This window comes from Equus asinus, chromosome 6 (assembly GCF_041296235.1).
Source record: "Equus asinus isolate D_3611 breed Donkey chromosome 6, EquAss-T2T_v2, whole genome shotgun sequence".
Lineage (NCBI taxonomy): Eukaryota > Metazoa > Chordata > Mammalia > Perissodactyla > Equidae > Equus > Equus asinus.
Window position 1 is genome coordinate 47,796,745 of NC_091795.1, and position 10,942 is coordinate 47,807,686.

General features: G+C 36.9%; 1 long non-coding RNA gene across 1 annotated transcript in view; it reads left to right on the forward strand.

Annotated features, from left to right (window-relative positions):
- LOC106828354 (uncharacterized) overlaps window positions 1–9,976 on the forward strand; it is a 57,786-nt gene extending 47,810 nt beyond the window's left edge. Inside the window, exon 3 of the long non-coding RNA XR_011504264.1 lies at window positions 7,304–9,976. This is a non-coding gene — a long non-coding RNA (uncharacterized lncRNA). The remainder of the gene's footprint in view (window positions 1–7,303) is intronic.
- Window positions 9,977–10,942: the final 966 nt, after the last annotated feature.

Sequence of the window (10,942 nt, forward strand, 5' to 3'; positions counted from 1 at the left end):
TCAAAACTTTTAACCAGTATTTATAAGACAATTAACAACATATAATTAAAAACATTTTAAAATATCCATAAAACTACCATTCTAACACAATTATTTTGTAATTTTGTATGTTGCTTTTTACATAGATAATTCTTAAAGAATTATAATATTTTTCTATTTTATGTTCAGCTTTTTCAGGTTTGCAAGTCTTCCTAATTATCATTTTACTACCTATATTTTATTCTGTTGATGTAGCATAATTTACTAAGCTATTCTAATGTTGGGTACTTAGGTTATTTTCACTTTTTAAAATATATCATAGTCACTGCTATAAGGAAAAGCTGTATTAATGTTTGTTTTTGCTTTGCTTAAATATATTTTCTTTGGGATAAATTTTTAGAAGTGAAATTACAAGAAAATAGTATGAGCTTCCATTTTTGCTTTAATGGTCTGTTTCTAAAAGGGTTGTATTGTGCATATATCTGATACGATATATAATTCAGGTAACAATTCCTAGTCTATTTCAAAATGCCTATCTCAACTCTTTTAAAAACACTGTTCATATTTATATATCTGAAAATCAACCTTTGAAAAGCAGAATATAAAAGTATCAATGAACAGGAATTCTTCTCATTTGCCTAAGTGTTAAAAAGTAACTTTAGGATGTAATTAAGTGATGTATTGATTAATTGTAAACTTTCTTCTTTCTTTGAACCTTTTGCTATAAAAATTGTTAAAAGTCACTGACAGAGGCAGCATGCAGGCAGCATGAAAGGGAGAGAACAATTTACAAAATGGATATTATCCCAATTTGGTAAAAAGGATCTCTTTAGAAATAAAAACATTAATTTGGGGGAGAAGTTAAATCAGTTACCGAATAGTTCACTTTAACAGCCTGCAGAGCTAGCTTCATGTTGTAAAAATCTTAGAATTCCTTTTTTCCAGAGAACCAGGTTTTGTTTTTTGAGGTTGCTAAAATCTAAGGTAATCTTTATTACAGTGTATTGTTATAATTGTTATCTTTTTTTATTGAGTTCATAATAGTTTACATCATTGTGAAATTTCAGTTGTACATTATTTCTTGTCTGTCACCACATAGGTGCTCCCCTTCACCACCCACTGCACCCACCCCCTACCCCTCTTCCCCTGGTACCCACTGAACTGTTTTCTTTGTCCATGTGTTTGTTCATATTCCACATATGAGTGAAATCATATGGTGTTTGTCTTTCTCAGACTGGCTTATTTTGCTTAGCGTAATACCCTCCAGGTCCATCCATGTTGTCACAAATGGTACTATTTTGTCTTTTTTTCCAGCTGAGTAGTATTCCATTGTATATATATACCACATCTTCTTTATCCAATCATCAGTCGATGGGCACCTGGATTTTTTCCATGTCTTAGCTGTTGTGAATAGTGCTGCAATGAACATAGGGGTACATGTGTTACTTGGGATTGTTGATTTCAAGTTGTTTGGGTAGATACCCAGTAGTGGGATGGCTGGGTCATATGGTATTTCTATTTTTAGTTTTTTGAGGAATCTCCATACTGTTTTCCATAGTGGCTGCATCAGTTTGCATTCCCACCAGCAGTGTATGAGGGCTCCCTTTTCTTCACAACCTCTCCAACATTTTTTGTTTTTTGTCTTGGTAATTATAGCCATTCTGATTGGTGTAAGGTGATATCTAATTGTAGTTTTAATTTGCATTTCCCTAATAATTAGTGATGCTGAGCATCTTTTCAAGTGTCTGTTGGCCATCTGTATATCTTCCTTGGAAAAATGTCTGTTCATATCCTTTGTCCACTTTTTGATGAGGTTGTTTGGGTTTTTTTGTGGTTGAGTTGTATGAGTTCTTTATATACTTTGGAGATCAACCCCTTGTCTGATAAATGATTTGCACATATTTTCTTTCAGTTGATGAGTCTTTCCATTTTGTTCATGGTTTCCTTCACTTTGCAGAAGCTTTTTAATCTGATGTAGCCCCATTTGTTAACTTTTTCTTTTGTTTCCCTTACCTGAGTAAACAAAGTATTCAAAAATATGTGGCTAAGACCAATGTCAAAGAGTGTGCTGCCTATATTTTCTTCTAGGAGTTTTATGGTTTTAGTTCTTACATTCAATTCTTTAATCCATTTAGAGGTAATTTTTGTGTATGGTGCAAGATAATGGTCTACTTTCATTCTTTTGCATGTGGCTGTCCAGTTTTCCCACCATCATTTATTGAAGAGGCTTTCCTTTCTCCATTGTATGTTCTTAGCTCCTTTGGCAAAGATTAACTGTCCATAGATGTGTGGTTTTATTTCTGGGCTTTCAATTCTGATCCATTGATCTTTTTGTCTGTTTTTGTGCCAGTACCATGCTATTTTGATTACTATAGTTTTGTAGTATGTTTTGACATCAAGGACTGTGATGCCTCCAGCTTTGTTCTTTTTTCTCAGGATTGCTTTGGCTATTTGGGGTCTTTTGTTGATCCCTATAAATTTTTGGATCCTTTATTCTATTTGTATGAAGAATGTCATTGGGATTTTGATTGGGATTGCATTGAATGTGTATATTGCTTTAGGTAGTATGGACATTTTAACTATGTTTATTCTTCTGACTCATGAACCCAGAATATCTTTCCCTTTCTTGATGTCTTGCTCAATTTCTTTCAATAATATCATAGTTTTCAGTGTACAGGTCTTCCAGCTCTTTGGTTAAGTTTATTCCTAGGTATTTTATTCTTTTTCTATCAATTGTAAGTGGGATAGTATTCTTGACTTATTTTTCTGCTAGGAGAACTAGTTTTTGTATCCTAATTGATTTAATTCATCCCTTCACCTTTTGGGGTTATGTAAATAAGATTCATTATATATAAGAAATGTTTTATACTACTTTTTAATTGAGGTATAATTATCACATAATAAAAGGCACAGATATGACGTGTATACTTTGATTAATTTTGAAAAACACATAAACCACATCTCAAAACCCCAGAAAGCAACTCGTGCCCCCTTCTAGTCAATCCTTTCCTTTCCCCTACACTCCCCAGAAGCAGTCAGTGTTCTGATTCCTTTCACCATGGATGAACTTTGTCTGTTCTGGAACTTTATCTAAGTGGAGTCATGTAGTAGGCACTTGCAATTGCCTCTTTACCTCAGCATCTTTTTGAAATTCATTCATATTGTTGCATGTTATCAGTAGTTCATTCCTTTTCATGGCTGAGTAGTATTTTGCTTTATAAGTATCCCATACTTTATTTATTCATTCATTCTCCTCTTATTTACTTGCTATTTTTTTATTGCAGTAAGACTGGTTTATAACGTTATATAAATTTCAGGTGTACATCTATCTATTCTCTTCTCTTTTTTGGTAAAGAAGATTCGCCCTGAGCTAACATCCATTGCCAACCCTCCTCTTTTTTTGCTTTTTTTGCTTGAGGAAGATCAGCCCTGAGCTAACATCTGCACCAGTCTTCTCTACTTTGTGTGTGGGTTAACTCCACAGCATGGCTGATGAGTGGAGTAGGTCCATGCCCAGGATCTGAACCTACAAACCCAGGCCGTTGAAGTGGATCGCATGGAACTTTAACTACTTGGCCACAGGCTGGCCCCTATCCATTCTCTTCTTAATGGACATATAGGTGGCTTCCAGTGTTCAACTATGATGAATAAAGTGGCTATTAACATTCACGGACAACTCATTTTCTGCATGTACAACATACTTCAAAAAAGTTAAAAAACCCAACAGACTATAATGCACCACCAATACACATCCACCAAAACGGCTAAAATAAAAAAGATAGAAAATATTAAGTGTTGATGAAGATATACAGTAACAAGAATGCTCATATGTATAATTCCTTTGGAAAACCGGCAGTATCTACTAACACTAACAAATATGTGTACATATGCTTATTGGTAATTTTATGTATATTACTCAGCAATTCACTTTCTAGGTATACATACCCAATAGAACATATACATATGGTTTAAAAATATTCATAGCAGCATTATCCATAATAACCAAAAGTTAGAAACTGCCCAAATACCTATTAATGGTAGAATGGATAAATAAACTGTGGTGTATGCACACAGGGAATGCTATATATCAATGAGAAGGAACAAACTACAGCTGTATGAACCAACATAGATGAACTTCACAAACTTAAAGGTGAGAACCCAGATATCAAAACATATGGTTCTATCTATATAAAGTTCAAAAATAAGCAAAACTAATCTATGATGTCAGAAGAGAGGACAAGATTAATCTTAGGACTGTAATCTTGTGACTGGTATGATGTGATGTCTGTCTTGTGATTTCTGAGCATTACACAGGATGATGATCTGTGCTGTGTGCTTTTCTGTACGTATATTAAACTTCAATATAAAGTGAAAATCTACTTTACTAATGCCCTCAGATCTGAGATCCTATCTGATTGAAACATTACCCACGTGCAGTCTTGTCTCTTTGGGTCACTTTTTCTTCTTTCCTTTCAGGGTTATCAGAAAAATCATAATACTATCAAAAAGGGGAGATCTTTGTTGCTCCTTGCAGCACTGTGAACATAATATATACATGTGTTCTAGAACAGTCTGGTGACACAGCATTAAGCTACATCATCAGTGTAGATAGCTGACTAGTTTGGGAACATAGAATAAAATGCAGCGTTGCAGTGGCATATGGCTTTTACCACAGTTGGATAAATCATTAACCCGGGCCCTCCGTGGTACGGGGTATTTGACTAACCTTGTAAACCAACTCAGGGAGCAAAAGTAAAGAGGCTGTGCCTGCCTTCCTCTCTGGAGGAACAACGGAAGAGAAATAATTTGGTGAGGAGTTCCGAGCGCCACGTGTCCCAGTCCAGCTGTTGGTTCTCTCCCTAAACATGTCTTCCTTCTCATCGCTAAGGCAAAACACATCCGCAAGAAAGGGTTTTAATTGGCTTTAAGGAAAAGCCCAAACAAAATAACACTTTTTCCCCTCAATTAACCTATGGGAAACTTTCAGGGGAGTTGAATGGGCCGTTGGTTTATCTACGATCAAATGTTGAAAAATGAGCTAAGTAAAGTTTAAACCTTGTATCCTTTCCAAATGGAACCTCGCCCTCGCACGGCCGGCAGCATTTCTGCGTCCAGGTCTGCGTTTGCGGGCAGCTGCGAGGAATAAAATGGCTCATTTAGCGACGTGAGCTTACTCGGCCAGAAGGGGGCGAGCGGAAACAGTTCCCGAGGATTTCGATTAAGTCAGATAGTTTATGTTATGTAAATCAGATATGTCCCATTTGTGGCTTCCAGATTCCACTACTACCTGAAGCGAGCTGGGGTGAAGCAGCCTCCAAAAGTTTGGGCAGCTCTCCGCCGCTTAACAAAGTAAGCGCCAACTCTATTCTTCAAGTTTAGCTCAAGGTGACTGCTTCAGTTATGAGTGATGGTATGTTCTGATCCTTGCTGGGAAAGTCTGAAATCAGATATAGTATATTTAGGAGTCTGGGTAGTGGGAGCAACGACAATATTTGTTTAGAGACCTCACTTCCTCCATGCCCCTCCGTTGTTAAAAAGTCCATTGCTCTTGCGGGGGAGCGCCCGATGAGAACAAAGCAATGAGAGCCAGCGTTGGTAAAGAAATACCAAACGCCAAAAATGGCTTTGTCTGGTATTTAAAGTTAAGCAGCTATTTTCAGCTGTTGTCAATGCTCATCCCTAGGCCTTGTCGTTACCCAGAAAGGAACTAGAATAGTTTCAGGACTACCACATTTTTTTTGTTTTTAAAGATTGGCCCTGAGCTAACATCTGTTGCCAATCTTTTTTTCTTCTTCTTCTCCCCAAAACCCCTAGTACATAGTGGTATATTCTAGTTGTAGGTCCTTCTGGTGCTACTATGTGGGACGCTGCCTCAGCATGACCTGATGAGTGGTACTAGGTCTGTGCCCAGGGTCTGAACCAGTGAAACCCTCTGCCGCCAAAGTAGAGCAGGCAAACTTAACCATTTGGCCACTGGGCCAGCCCCCCCCCCACCACCTTTTTTTTTTCTTCTAGGACTACCACATTTTTTGAATACCACCAGAAAAAAGTTGCAGATTAAAAATCCTCATCTGATTTCATTTTATCAAACGGTTAATATTTTTCTACTTCCTGCTAATGGTAGCCTAGCTGCTGGAGTAATTTTTAGTGGTATATATTTTTCTTTTTCATCAACTATATAGCAAAAGAAGACAAAAGTGGTTTCAACCTCATCTTTCCCATGTAGGCAATTCTCTCCCGGCCCACCCCAGGGTGTCCATGTGTGTCCCGTGTAGTGTCTGATATGGTGCTTTGCAAACAAATCTAAATATAAACAATAAAACATTAGAAATAAATATGAGGGAATATTTGTATAACCTTGGGGATGGAGAGGTCTTCTTAAGCAAGACAGGAAACCCAGAGAAATTAAAGAAAAAAATAGACATGTTCGACTATGTAAAAATTAATATTTTTTGCAAAGCAAAAGATACCAGAAAGCGAAAAGAAAAAGTGAGGAAAAATGTTTGTGATAAAAATGACAGAAAATGGTAAATATCCTAATAAACAAAGACTCCTACAAATTAATAAACAAAAGACAACACAAGAGAAAAATGAGCCAGTGATGTGAACAGGCAGTTCACAGAAGAAAGAATAGGAGAAGGTGCTCGGTATCACTGGGAGTCAGGAAAAGGCAATGAATTCAAGGATATAAATACATGCATGCAATGGTATAAAAACACACAATTTATGAGCGGTTGGCTTGGGGCCCAGGGACCTAGGGGAGGGTAATAGGCCTGGGATTGGAAGTCAAAAGGGGCTTCAACTTTAACTGCAACTCATTGTTTCTTTTATTAAGATATATTAAGATTTGAGGGGAATGTGACAAAATGGTAACAGTTATCAAACTTGAGTTGTGTCTTTTGGTGAACGTAAACTTGCCTTTCTGTTGGATATATGCCTAGGAGTAGAATTGCTAGGTCATGGGATATGCGTATGTTCTAGTAAGGCTCTGTTTCTTAATCTAGGTGTTGGTTACGGAGGTATACTCAGGTTTTGGAAATCGACTGAGATATATACTTATGATACGTGCATTTCAATAAAAAGTTCAACAACAGCAAAATAAAAGCTACAATGCAATACCACTACACATTCATCAGAATGGCTAAAAATGAAACAGCAGAAAATACCAAGTTTTGGTGAGGATGTACAGCAACTGGGTTGCTCATATATTACTGGTGGAAATTGACCTTGATGCAATCCCTTTGGCAAACTGGCATCATCTACTAACACTGAAAAGATGGGTACCATCCCAGGATCTGACAGTTCTTTTGTTTTTTTTTTTCAGGAAGATTACCCCTGAGCTAACTGCTGCCAATCCTCCTCTTTTTGCTGAGGAAGACTGGCCCTGAGCTAACATCTGTGCCCATCTTCCTCTACTTTATATGTGGGACACCTACCACAGCATGGCGTGCCAAGCAGTGCCATGTCCGCACCCGGGATCCGAGCCTGCGAAACCCGAGCCGCCAAAGCAGAACGTTGGCGCTTAACTGCTGCGCCACCGGGCTGGCCCCAATCTGACAGTTCTCTTCCTAGGTAGACATACCAGGCAGAAATGTGTTTATATGATACCAAAAGACATGTATGTATAAGACTTATGTGACACCGTTTTTTTCAATATCTTTTTTAACAACTTTATTGAGATGTCTTTGACATATAAATTGTATAAATTTAATGGGTACAACTTGATGATGTGAAATATTGTGATACCATTTTAAAACCATCAGATTGGGGGGGAAAGAATAAATTATGGTACATCAAAGAGATGAATTTTATGCAAATTAAATCTATATATGTATTGACTTGGTGGGACATCCCTGAGAAGTTAAGTGAAGAAAGCAAGTTGTATATATACTGACTTCATTTTTATAAGGATAGAAAACAAAGACAAAACCCCTTTTATGTGCATGTACATATGTAAGAACAAGAAGAAAAGATTGCAAATAAAAAGATCCAAATTTTAATATGAGAGGCGAGATTAAATGAAGAATGAAGAGAGAGATGATTAGCTTTTTTTGTGTGTTTCTAGGTAGTTATTTTTGATTGAGCTATAATTCACCTATGATAAATGCACCACTGTAAAGTATATAATTCGGTAATTTTTAGTGTATTCATGAAGTTGTGCAAGCATTGCGACTACCTGATTCCAGAACATTTTAATCACCTGTTCTCCCTCACACCCCCTGCCCCAAACCACCCTGTAGCCATAAGCAATCATTCTCTATACTTCGTGCCTCCCAGCCCCTGGCAGCCACTAATCTACTTTCTGTGTCTACGGTTTGTCTATTCTGCACATTTCATATAAATGGAATCATGTAATAGGTATGTGATTTTTTGTGTCTGACCTCTTTCACTTAGCATAATGTTTCTGAGACTCAACCATGTTGTAGCATGCATCAATAGTTCATTCCCTTTTATGCCTGACTAATATTCCATTGCATGGATACAGCATATTTTATTTATCCATTCACCAGGTGCTTATCATTTGCATTGTTTCCACGTTTTGGCTATTGTAAATAGTGCTTCTATGAACATTAGTGAACAAGTTTTTATGTGGACATATGTTTTTTTTCTCTTAGGCATATATCTAGGAGTGGAATCACTGTGTCATGCCGCAACTCTATGTTTAAACTTTTGAGGAACTGCCAGACTACTTTTTAAAGCTGCTGTACCATTTTGCTTTCCCACTGGCAATGTATGAGGGTTCCAATTTCTCCACATCTTCACAACACTTATTATTGTCTGTCTTTTTTATTATAGCCATACTGTACTAGAGGGTATGAAGAATATCACGTTTGTTTTTATTTGAATGTCCCTGATGGCTAACAATGTTGAACATCTTCTCATGGACTTATTGGCCCTGTGTATATCTTCTTTATTTTTATTTTTTTTGGTGAAGAAGATTGGCCCTGAACGAACATCCATTGCTGGTCTTCCTCTTTTTGCTTGGGGAAGATTGGCTCTGAGCTAACATTTGTGCCAATCTTCCTTTACTTTGTATGTGGGATGCCACCATAGCATGGCTTGATGAACAGTGTAAAAGTCCATGCTTGGGGTCTGAACCCATAAACTCCCAGGCCGCCAAAGCAGAGTGTGTGCACTTAACCACTACACCACTGGGCTGGCCCTATATCTTCTTTAGATAAATGTCTATTCAAATCCTTTGCCCATTTTTTATTTAGGTTGTCTTTTTATTGTTGAGTTGTAAGTGTTCTTTATATGTTCTGTATGGAAATCCCTTGTGAGATATATGATTTGCAAATATTTTATCTCATTTTGTGGGTTTTCTTTTCACTTTGTTGATAGTGTCCCTGGAAACATAAAAGATTTTAATTTTGATGAAGTCCAATTTATTTTATTTATTTTGATTCCTTGCACTTTTGGTGTCGTCTTTAAGAAATCATTGCCTAACCCAAGGTCACAAAAATATACACCTACGTTGTCTTATGAGTTTTATAGTTTTAGCCCTTAAATTTAGGTCTTTGATCCATTTTGAGTTAATTTCTGTATATGGTGTGAAGTAGGGCTTCACCTTCATTCTTTTTCTGGTGGATATCTGGCTTTCCTAGCTACAGGTGTTGAAAAGTCTATTCTTTCCCCCATTGAGTTGTCTTGGCACCCTTGATGAAAATTAATTGACCATAAATGTATGGATTTTTTCCTGGACTCTCAGTTCTATTCCATTGATCTATATGTTTATCCTTATGCCAGCACCATGTGTCTTGACTACTATCTAGGTAGTTTTAAAAAACTGAATTTTTAAAATAGATTTGATTGAGTTTTAAGCTTTATTAATCCCTGTATTAGTTTTCCATTACTGCTGTAAAAAGTTATCACAAACTTAGTGGCTTAACACAAAACGAACTTATTATCTTACATGTCTGTAGGTTATAAGTCTGACACAAATTTTTGTTTCAGCTTTATTGAGGTATAATTGACAAATAAAATTGTAAGACATTTGAAGTGTACATCGTGGTGATTTGGTATCCATACACATTGTGAAAAGGTTCCTCCCATCTGGTTAATTAACACATCCATCACCTCATATACTTATCTTTTTTTTAAGTGAGAACATTTAAGTTCTACTCTCTCAGCAAATTTTAATTATATAATACAGCGTCATCAACTACAGTCATCATGTTATCCGTTACATCCTTGGACCTTATTCATCTCATAGCTGAAAGTTTGTACCCTTTTACAAACCTCTCCCCATTCCCTCCACCCCTCAGAAAACAAATATTTTTTAATAGTTTACATTGATGTTGGTTAAATGAGTTGCTTTAAGATCACACAGCAAATAAGTGACAGGGCTCGGGAGAGGTGTTTTCATTCCCTGTGTGGTGATTCACTTCCTTCATTTTCCGTTCAAGAAATATTTATTGAGCAGTTAGATGATGTGGCATACAACGTTATGCTGCTTCATAAAGGCATTTTAGACTTAACCAGCCTGTTGGGTTTTGAGTTCAAGATCTCCAAAATTTTAAATTTTTAAATAATTTTAAAAGAAAATTTAAGGATGGCCGATTATTTATGAAGAGCTGACAGTACAAAGCTTATTAATCAAGTGAAGTTAAAGTAATTCAAAGACAAGGACTGGGAGGCTAAGGCGGGAAACGCTAGTGAGGCGGGTAGGAAAGGAACCAGGGAGGTGGGATGCAGGCACTGTTAGATCCGGTCCTTGCGGCGATGCTCACAAAGTGGACGTGTGGGCTTTTATAAAAAACAGATGCTTTCACAGTTACTCTTAATGTTTTGATACTGGGGAAGAGCTTGAGAAAAAGAGAAATGTATCCGTGCAACAGCAGCGAGGGAAAATCAACATGTGGCCAAAACAAGGAAAGAACAACAACTTGTAGAAGGGCATGTATTACAAGGTTAGTTCATTCGTTTATTCAATCATTCAGCCAGCATAAACTCCACGCATTGT